The following is a 10,412-nucleotide window of genomic DNA, read 5'->3' on the forward strand; positions in this document are numbered from 1 at the left end:
GAAGTGAAATGTCTGGTATTCATGTTGGCTACATGTGGAAATATTAGTGATCTTGATATAGGGGATGAAATAAAATGCACTAGTAAGAGTGAGTCCAGCCGTCTCTTTCCACTTTCCCCACGTGGTCACCGGAAACTGCCAAACTCTCCGCATGGGGACCTTTACACTGGTGTCCTATTGCCACCAGACAGCCCTGCTCTGTAGCCAGTAACCAAAAAAATGAGCAGGAACACAATTAAGGTGACATTAGAGAGGCACAAGCGCCCCAAGGAGACAGAATAGGGCACTGGATACACATGCCGGGCCTGTGGGCAGAACCAACAAACCTTGGCCTGGTCTGCGTGCTGAAGTCCCCACCCCGTCCCCCCCTTTGTGACGGTGTCGGAGACAGTCTTTAAAGTGCTGATTAAGTTGAACTGAGGCCCTCATCCAGGATGGCTCGCGTCCTCGGTGACCTTGAGTAGGTGATGAGGGCGCAGACACACAGGGGCCAGGCCATAGGAAGACACCGGGAAGGACACCGTCTGCGGCCGGGAGGAGGCCTCCCCTCGACCCTGGCCTGAGCCTCCGGAACCGGCTGACAGTGTTCTCCTGTCATGGAGGCCACCCGTCTGTGGCCCTAGCAAAACAATAGGAAAAGCCTTCCCAAGGAGGTGACCCTGGAGTTGAATGACAGAGCGATCCTCCATCCTGAACGCCTCCGGGAAAATGGCCTCCAGGTACAGGAAACAGTAAGGGCAGAGGCCCGAGGGGCGAGGAGGCAGAGGAAGAGCTCGGGCAGCTGGCTGGGGGGCAGCAGGGGGTGCGGGGGAGGTGGGGGCAGACCCAGCCCTGCTGTCGTCACCCCACGTCCCCGTCGCTCCGTCTCCCGCCTCCGCGTGGGAATATTCTCCGGGACCCTGGAAGCCGCTCCCGGCATGGTCCCAGCACTGGTCAGTGCTGCAGAGGCCAGAGGATCCTGAGGGCTGCTTCCTGGGGCAGGCGGCTGGTGAGTCGCTGCGGAGGAAGGCCCAGGGCCCCCAGGATGAGACACTCACACACAGGTACCTTTAGCCCTGTCCTGGGGTCCAGAAAGCGATTCTGGGGGATGGAGAAGGAGTCCCAGAGCGTGAACCTCATAGGAAAGATGGGCACCTGCAGAAGAGGAGGGCAGAGGTCAGCCTCCGCGCCCCCAGGTGATCACGTCCCCCAGGTGGCGGGGACCTCACTGAAGCAGACGAGCTCAGGAAAGTGGGCCCCAGCCACAGTGGACTACAATCCCTCTCTCCTCTGACCAGGTCACCAGGACCTTCCTTATCACCAACCACCCACGTGGGAAGGTCATCACGGCCGAACCGAGGGGTGATCAGTGGCCTCAGGGTAAGAGAGAACAGAACGAGGACGAGGACGTCACGCCCTCAAAGCCCCTGGTTCTGTGAGAGCTGCGTGGTTCTCTCCAGGGGTCACCCAGTGCCTGGCCCTATGGGCCAAGTGGCCAGTGGGTCCCCCTCTGGCGTGGACCAGCTCATGAAAGGGCCTGGCCCTTCCTCCAGGGAGGGACACCTTTCCCAGGGACTGCTTCAGACGCTGCGTATTTAAACGGCATCCTGTCCCCTGGCAGGACGTCACCACCTTTCCCTTCCCGATTCCCGCGGGTCCAGGGACTGGGGGGGAGTGAAAGGACGCCCTTCCCAGGCCACAGCGTCATCTGGTGCAGGACCATGGAGGTGGTCTCCGTCCCTCTCCTGGGGACCCATCAATTCCCACCAGAGTTGAAGGTCCAGTGTCCAGCGCAACAGGGAGCCATGGCCAGGGTGTGTGCTGCAGCACGTGGCCTTCCTGCTGCTGCCACCAGTTCACACCCGAAGGAGATGGACTCAGGGAATTCCTCCCCCAGCAACCCCAGACCGACAGGGGGAGCTGACCGCCATGGCCGCTTGTGTGGGTACCGTAGGCCCCCAAAGGTGCCCACGTCCTGACCCAGGAGCCCATGGTCCCACAGCTCACAAGGCCTGAAGGACTTTGCAGGTGGGATGGAGTTAGGGCCCTTGACACGGGGTTGGCCTGGTCACTCACGTGGGCACAGCAGAATCACCAGGGTCCTCAGAGGGAGGCTGAGGCCAGAGCCTAAGAATGAGACGTGAGGTGACAGCAAAAGAGATGGGGACCCAGACTGTAGGTGGAGGGTGGAGGGCCAGGAGCCAAGGACGGGGACAGCGGGGACCCTGGAAAGGCAAAACCAGCACGTGGACCCGGCTCCATGCCAAGTGTCCAGCGTCTCCCCCTGAGCGGGAGGCTGCCCGAGTCCACACCAACATTTCTTTAGAAAGAAAATCTCTCATACAAAGGTCAGCGGCCTGCAGCGCAGTGGGGGCTGAGCGGCCCCTCGGCCTCTGTGGGAAAGACCCGCCAATCACTGGGATGCAGGGCCAGGTGCTGGCCGGGCGCAGCGCCTGGGACACGGATGCACTGGATGCCCCGTGGCACAAGGTCTGTCTCCATGGAGTAGGATTCCCCGGGGGCCATTGGGGGGCGGGGGTCAGCGAGACAAGCCACAGTCCAGGGACAGCACGGGTGGACGTGGTGACTGGGGAAGGTGGGAGGGAACAGGAAACTTCAAGGAAACCCCTGAGGCTGAGACATAAAAGGGACAGCAAACCGGACAGAGTGAAACCAGAGAGACTGAGATCTGGAACATTCCGTCCCTCTCCTAAAGCCACCTGTGACAAACCACCACCCCTGGACGGCCGTAAACGGGGGGGTTTCTCACGCTCGTGTTCCAGAGGCCGAAGGCCTGAGTCGAGGTGCCTGCAGGGTCCTCTGCATCTGAAGCCCCCAGGGAGGGTCCTCCCCGCCGCTGGCAGCTGCTGGGGACTCTGCAAGCTTCGGCTCAGGGAGCGTCACCCAACCCCGAGCTTCTCGTGGCTCCTCCCTGTGCGCCGCTGGCCCGCTCTCTCATAAAGACACCGGCCCCTGGGTGTAGGCTCACCCAAATCCAGAGACCCCCTCCCCGTCCCCACAGTCCACTGGCGAAAACCCGTGTTTCCAACCAGGTCACGTTCACAGGCACAGAGTCAGGACTCAGACCTGTGGACCCGCTGCAGATGGCTTCCAAACTCACCTTAATCAATCCACCTAGTGTCAGCAGCAAATGAAGTCCCTCTGCGGTCACCAGACTGACCAGACCTTTGGCACCAGCGCATGGGTGGCTGCAGGCTCTAGAAATGTCGCTTAACAGGCTAGACAGGTCTGGCCTGGGGGGAGGGGGTCATTTCAGACCACAGAGGTTCAGCCAGGTCCCCCGACCCATAGGTGGCCCCCACCCCACCCAGGATGCTTAGAAGGGTCCAGTTGGCAAACACCACAGCCAACCGGAAAATCCCCAAATAAGATCCTCAAGAGGATCTAGAGTAATGACACAAAGTTCTCCCTGAGTCAGGAAACGCCTGTGCTGATCTTATCTGTCACCTCCGGTCCCCTCCATCTCCCCTGCAGATCTTCCTAACACCAGTGCCCGCCAGGCTCCCCAGGGGTGAGGGGTGGGGGCTTGGCTCGGGGGCTTTCTCAATCACTCTCCATCTTTTTCCAGCCTGTGCTAGATTTAGACTCCCTTCCCTTGTCTTTAGAATGAGGCCCATGCATTATGGATGGGCCTATTTCTGATTCAGAGCCCAGAATCACTCTGCCTTCAAAATCAGCTCTCCCGAATCAAAGCGGCTCTGAACTCGGCCGCCTGGCCCTGCGCCTGACGACGGGGCCCCGGGCAAGGCTCTCGGTGACGACTCCTCCGTGCTCACACACACTGGCCCTGCAGGGAATGGGTGACCCGGGGACCAGGACCCTGGACCTAGGGTGATTTCCATCTGGCAGGAAGTGGGGGTCATTTCAAACCTCAAGACAAGTCGTCTCCATCCCAGGTGGCCGGAGTGTCTGGGAAGTTCCGCACCTGACACTGTGTGGCCTGTCTGCCCGCGCACCTACCCCTCCTCTTTATTCTCCTGCCCTGCGCTGGGATAGCGGGAATGAAGCAGAACCGGAAGGGGATCACCCCCACCCCGCGGGGGGCCAACGGCAGCAGAAATCACTATGGGCGATTTTCTTTCTGTTTCTAAATTTTCTATAATGAGCAGATATTAGTTTTTTGGGCTTTTTATTTTTTTAGGGAACTGATGTTTAAAAAATCTGTTTTCAAACCCTATTCAAGGAAACATGGAAACAAGGGAGCATTGTTAAATGTTAATCGCTGCCCCGTGAAGTTTTCCTAGTTACGTTTAAAAAAATTTGCGATACTAATACTGATGACTCATGCTCCCTGGGCACCCACCGTCCTGGATGCCTTTGCGTGTGTCCCTCTTTGAATCCTCCTTGAGATAGGTGTTCGGACTGTCCCCACGGTACAGACGAGGGCATTGAGGCACAGAGAGGTTGAGCTTCTTGTCCAGCAGCACACAGCTAGGACTTCTGCAGCTGAGATTTGAATCTAAAGAATCTCAGTCAACATTCTGTATTGCTTCTCTTCAGAAGCAAAATGTACACCAATCTCAGTGTTTTTTGTTTGTTTTGTTTTGTTTTAATGCCTTCTAGCCGGAATGTGAAATACCATGCATGAGCCATTAAAACTCAGGTAGTTCTCTACAAACTGATGTGGAAAGTTCTCCAACACAGAGTGATAGAGATGGTGTTGGAAGAGCCCGGAGGCAATTTCCCCGTCTTAGAAATCTGTATATAGCAGTTAAGGATCTCTCTTATCAGATGGGAAACAAATAGGGTCAGCCTGCACTAATCTTTAAATTTCGTTGCAATCCCTTAATCTTTCCCAAAAGGCATTTTTGCTCACGTTGCCACTCAGGGGACATGAAATTCTCACAAAGTTCCCAAGAGAAGTCTCTTCCCCAAGGCTGTGGCAGCTTGCTCTTCATGTCACTCTTAAGGAAGAGCCAGTCTGCACAAGGATTCTGTCTCCACGTGGTCACCATAGGATGACGGCCTGTCACTGCAGCCTCTGCCAGTTCTGCTCCAGGGGAAGAGATAAAATGGGGCGGACCCCCAGCGCCACCCCTTGGAAGCCACTTTGGGGCATGTGTTTGAGCAGGGAGAGGAGGATACCTAGAAGCCACTCAGACACTGGGGAAGGGTTGCTGGAGCCTCGCGAAGCAGAGGCCAAGGGTGACTGACAGTGAGGGTCAGTACTGACCTGGGCGGGAGGAGAGGAGCAGGACCCTCCAGGGCTTCATCCGGGGTCTCTTGACGTCTTGAAGCTCCTGCGGCATTGCTGATTTTATAAGAACCCACCTGTGGCTTTTGGAGACACTCTGACTCGGGCAAGGTGACACTTCTGTAAGAGGAAACCAACCAAAGAGATGGCGGCCTCCTCAGGGTGTTCCCATTCTGCCACCACGGGAGAGCCATCAGCGTCACGGCCGTCCTCACCACTATCCCTACTGTTCACTCCAACGGTTCCAACCAACCGTGACCTCGGTGAAGCCCCTCATACTCAGGTTGTCAGATGAAATACAGGCTGCCAGGTCAATATGAGAAAACCATGATTCTAAGTATAAATCTACCCGACACAACATTTGGGACATACACTAAAAAGCACTGAACCAGCACTTTAGGCCCAGGTGTCCTGTCCTTTCATTTGCTAAGCAAACTTCCACTCGGACATTATCTTATCCAGCTGTCACGAAGGAGGTGGGCGTTCCTATGGCCATTGGACGGTGGAAGGGCGTCGGAGAAGGGGGAGAGTCCATAATGCAGAAATAGCGCCTTGTAAGACCCAGAAGCAAAAAGGAGAACAGAAAGTTGAACTGCTGCTCCTGCAGATGAGGAAATGGAAAGAAGCCACCAGGGTGCCTTAAAGCCACGCAAAGAGAAGTGAGCCTCGGCTTCTGAGAAGCCAATGAAACGGGGCTTCGTGGGAGCGGGTCTTCCACGTTGAAGATGAAACGCACCATCTCCCACAATTACCCAGGCTTTGGGCAGGAGACTGGGTGGGCAGGCGGCCCAGAGAAGTCCAGGAGGGAGGGAGCAGCTTTCAGAGCCATCGAAGGCCCCTCCACCGGGCAGGCAGCGGCTGGTGCAGGAGCTCAGGGGCCGCCTGCTCTGACAACAGTTTCCAGATGTGAACCGTCCTGGGTGGGAATGCTGAGGGTGCCAATGAATGGGGCGGGGTGCATCTCCCAGTGGCACCCTGGAGGGAAAGGAGGCATGCCTCTCCCTCCTTCCCAGCTGCCACCCCAACTCGGTAGTGGGGGGCACTCTCCCAACAGACAGGCCACAGCTGGGAAGGTGGAGCAACGGCCCAGCAGGGCAGGGAGCATTTGCCCGCCCTGGGCTGCTTATCCCGTGATGGGAGGGAGGGGAGCATACAGACGGGCTTTGTCCCAGCCACTGTGACTTTGCACCCTGACCCGGGGAGCAATCTGGCGAGCAATCGCAGCACCCATGGGACGTGTCCCGTGAGCTCAGGGAAGATGCTGGATTCTGTGTGGAGTGGGCACCACTAAAGAGACCCTGGGGACCAGAGTCTTGACCAATGGCAGAGGGGGCCATGTCAATCCTGGCCGAGGACACAGCAGGAGTGGCAGCAGGGTAGAGGGTGACAGTCACAGGGGCACGTGGGCAGGGTCTCATCAGGTGTCCTGGGCAGGCTCAACTCGGAGGAATGTCCTTTCGGGGCGAGAGCTCAGTGGGCTCCATCTTGCAGGGACACAAATAAGCCCTGAGATTGAGGTTTGAGGAGCAGGTGGCTCCTTGGGGCCCTGGCCCCTGGCACCTGCCCTGGGCCAGACTTGGCACCCCTCCATCAGTGGGCTCAGTCCCAGGCCTGAGGACCTGCAGGGCCTGCGGACGTCCTCCCCCGGGCAGCACTCCCGTCCCCCCTCATTTTCAGGTCCACTTTGTCACCCTGACCTCACGCCGCCCGGCAGGTGCGTGCCCAGCGGGCAGGCCTCAGCCAGCCAGTGCCCTGACTCTGGCTCAGGCAGCGCGGCCAGCTACCTGCAGTCCCCAGACGGAGATTGACGTCCTTAGAGTGGTGTGGGTCCAAGCAAGAACAAAGACCCAGGAACACCTGATACCCAGCCCCCAGATGACCAAAGTGGCCCAGGAGATGTCCCATTATCGGCTTACCCCAAAGCATCTTTTGTCCCTTAAAAATGTACTTTTTCAACGTGTTCTGGAGAAGAATTGGCCTGGTTCCTGAAATCCCACTCTAATTGTGTATAATTTTTATAAATATAGTAATTAGGACTCCCTTTGCCTCACAGTTTAAATGGAATCAAATTATTATGGGAACAGGAGGACGAGGAGGAGTGAGCCCTGGAGTCTCTGAATTCATTGCCCCTCCCTCTCCACAGGGACGCTCACTGCCGGGACCTTAAAGACAAACCGTGGTCCCCTCGGTGGCCGCAGGGAAAACAGAAGTCCTGCCGACACCTCGTAAATCCAGAGTCAGAGAACAGAAGTCACAAGATGGTGGCGGCCTGCAGTGCATTTCCCACCTGGATTCTGATTAGTCATTATTTTAAAGTCAAGAAGTTCACCCACATCCTGGATTTTCAGCCTCTCTTGACATCTCGGACCAAGCCGCCCCAGGCCTGCTCTCCTGGCTGGCCGTGACAGGCGCCATCCCGTGACGGCTGCACCCTCCACTCTGGGCACACACCGCGGGCTTCGCCACAGCCTCCTGTCGTCTCTCTGACGGCGCCGTTATCATGCCACTAGTCCCTGTAAGGAGCGCCGCCATTGCCTGTGTGGGATGAAGGGCCAGATGCTTCCGGAAACGTGGGGTGACCATGAAGGTCTGAGGCTGTGGCAAGCACATGCGTCCCCAGGACTCCAGGCTGGGCGCCTGCTCTTCATGCCTCGTCGGGTCCGGTGGCCTGGGAATGCCTTGTCCTGCAGATCGCATGGGGGACCCCAATTCATCGCCACTTCCTCAGCCCAGGTGACTTTGTCGAGCCCCACTGGAGGAGCAGGGCACATCTGCTCCTCCTGACCCCGCCCAGCCTCGGGCCTTGTTTGGGCCAGTGGGACTGGGACAGAAGTGACATACGCAGAGGCTGGCACGGCTGGCCTTCTGCGGCTGCCATGAGACACGTGCCTCCAGGAAGCTGCTGGTCCAAAAAGCACCTGGCTGGGAACCCCCTGTGGCAGGCTACCTGCAGACACAGGACCACCACGAAACCGTCCTTCTTAGAAGCCACTGAACTGAGGTGGGTGGAGTCACACAGTAATGTCGTGGCAACAAGTGACTGAGACATCGCTACTGCGGAATCTCAAGACACCCTTTAAGTCGGTGGCCTAGAGCTTCGAGACCCCGACATGATACTGGGTGCAGTGACACGTCTGTAATCCCAGCAGCTCAGGAGGCTGAGGCAGGAGGATTGCAAGTTCAAAGCCAGCCTCAGTAAGATCACTCTGTTGGTGACCGGGGGGAAGGGAAGCCTAGGTAGCCTCCAAGGAGCAGGACACCCAAGAAAGAATTGTCCCAAATCCCACGCAATTTCCAAATGTCCACTGGACACTCACAAAGGAGAAAAAATCTATTTGAAATAAACTCCTAGAACTTAACACTAGTTTATATATTTAAAAAGCGTCTCTTGCATGACTTCTGACACATCCCGGATTTTCCTGAGGTGCAATACCATGTACCCATATGAGAAGGGAAGGCTCTACGGCTTGTCTTGGGCTTTCAAGAATTGTTTGCCCTTTTGGAAAACCACATTGTCTACAGAAATGCCGTCATGTCACCTGAGTGGTCAGTCTGTTAATCTGGATCATTCTGCACCCGTGGGTATCGGGCTGTTTTTCCAGTGCTAAACGTTGGAGCTGGCGTTAATCTTTCTTCTTTTTTACCTTCTGACAGAGGCATTCTGGGAACTTACCTAATGATATGCACACAGGTTTGTTGTTAGAAAATGATTTCGTCTTGTGTCTCTCACCCATTTGGCCCTGGAGAGCACACGGTCTCTCATACTTGAGCCTGTGCCCGCAGAGAGGCTGTGTCATCTATGAATTCCATTTCCTGAGGGCAAGTTTACAGAGGGGAGCTTGGAGTCGGCTGCGGTGAGAAACCATTAATTTAGAGGGAAAACAGCAGCAGAAACGAGTTCCAGGGGGAGGTGGGCCGGCTGGTTGGGGGGGGGAAATCACCACCGTGGAAAAGGAGCGCAGCCGGCGGCCGGAGCAGCAGCCCACAGACAGGGAGTGGGCGCTGCCGGACGCCTGCTCGACAGCAAAATGATTTTTGTTCATAAAAACCGAGAAGAAACCCTCCCTTCACAGCCAGCGGACCTGGCGCTCACCTGCATTTTCAAAGGACAGTGAGGCTCCTGGGTGGCCTCTGTGGGATGTCGGTGCCTCCAGGTCTCAGGGGCTCAGAAGAGAATCCAAGGAGAGACCCTGGCTTTTCGCCTGTGGTCGGGGCATCAGAATGACCTGCGTGTGTGACCTCCATGGGGACGGGGCCCGGGTCGGAGGCTCAGGAGAATGTGCCCAGTGAAGCCGCTTCAGAGGCTCAAAAAGCAAGTTGTTTTGCCTCATTAAAAACACACTGAAGCGGCTGGGCTGGGGCTCAGCGCAGAGCACTTGCCTGGCGTGTGGGAGGCCTGGGGTCGATCCTCAGCCCCACATAGAGATAAAGAAAATAAAGGTCCATCGGCAACTGGAAAAAATGTTTTTAAAAATACACCGAAAACAGAACTTTATCTCCACTTTCTTTCTCTTAATCCAAGGCTGCCGTAGGGATCGGGCTGCTGAGGACGGGGACGCGCTGGCTCCCGTCTTACCCATGACAGGCAAATCAGCACAGAGGTGCCCTGAGCCAGGGGCACAGGACAGTTAGGCCACTGAGGGAAAACTGAGGAGGTCACTGCATGAGCTTTCAAAGCCACCCAGCACGATTCGGCCTCCGGTGGCCTGGTGCTCTGGGACAGCTGTTTTTGAAGAGTGAGCCCCCGACCATCCGCTGGGCACTTGTTAGTGATGCAGACTGTGGGAGAAGGGTCTGCAGAAGGGTCCGGTGCCTGTCCGTGTCACCAGCCTTCCAGGTGACTCTGGGAAGTGGAGAGCCAGGGGTGTCAGGAAATGCAGCTTTCTCAACTGTGAGTCTTGATCCAAGTCAAGGTTCCAGAAAGTCAAAATACAGAGCACCTGTGAGCCACTTTTATCCGAAGCAAAACACATGCTTTCTGCCCACGAGAAGCAATGGCCTAAGAGGGGGTTTTGTTCTGCAGGACTCGAACCAGGTGCCCACCAGACTTTGCAACTAACTCTGATGTTCTCCACGGAGTGCCCGCTTCACTCTAGAGCCCCCCGCTCGGAGCTGCCCCGTCCATCAGCTCCTCCTGAGTCACGAGGAACTGCACACCATCACTGCGTGTCTATGCACTTTTTGACAATTGAACTCTGATCGGAGGGGCCCTCAGAAG

The 10,412-nt window shown here is 56.6% G+C and overlaps 1 long non-coding RNA gene across 2 annotated transcripts; it reads right to left on the reverse strand.

The window, feature by feature from the left end:
* On the reverse strand, positions 1-3,654 carry LOC120886805 (uncharacterized). 2 transcript variants are annotated; one of them, XR_013439793.1, is made up of 3 exons: positions 2,750-3,654; positions 2,056-2,204; positions 1-1,134 (listed from the first exon to the last, which is right to left on the reverse strand). It is a non-coding gene; the product is annotated as an uncharacterized LOC120886805 (long non-coding RNA). The 2 variants fall into 2 exon arrangements; XR_005729915.2 differs by having other exon boundaries at positions 2,056-3,654.
* Positions 3,655-10,412: the final 6,758 nt, after the last annotated feature.

This window comes from Ictidomys tridecemlineatus, chromosome 5 (assembly GCF_052094955.1).
Source record: "Ictidomys tridecemlineatus isolate mIctTri1 chromosome 5, mIctTri1.hap1, whole genome shotgun sequence".
In the NCBI taxonomy this organism is placed as follows: domain Eukaryota; kingdom Metazoa; phylum Chordata; class Mammalia; order Rodentia; family Sciuridae; genus Ictidomys; species Ictidomys tridecemlineatus.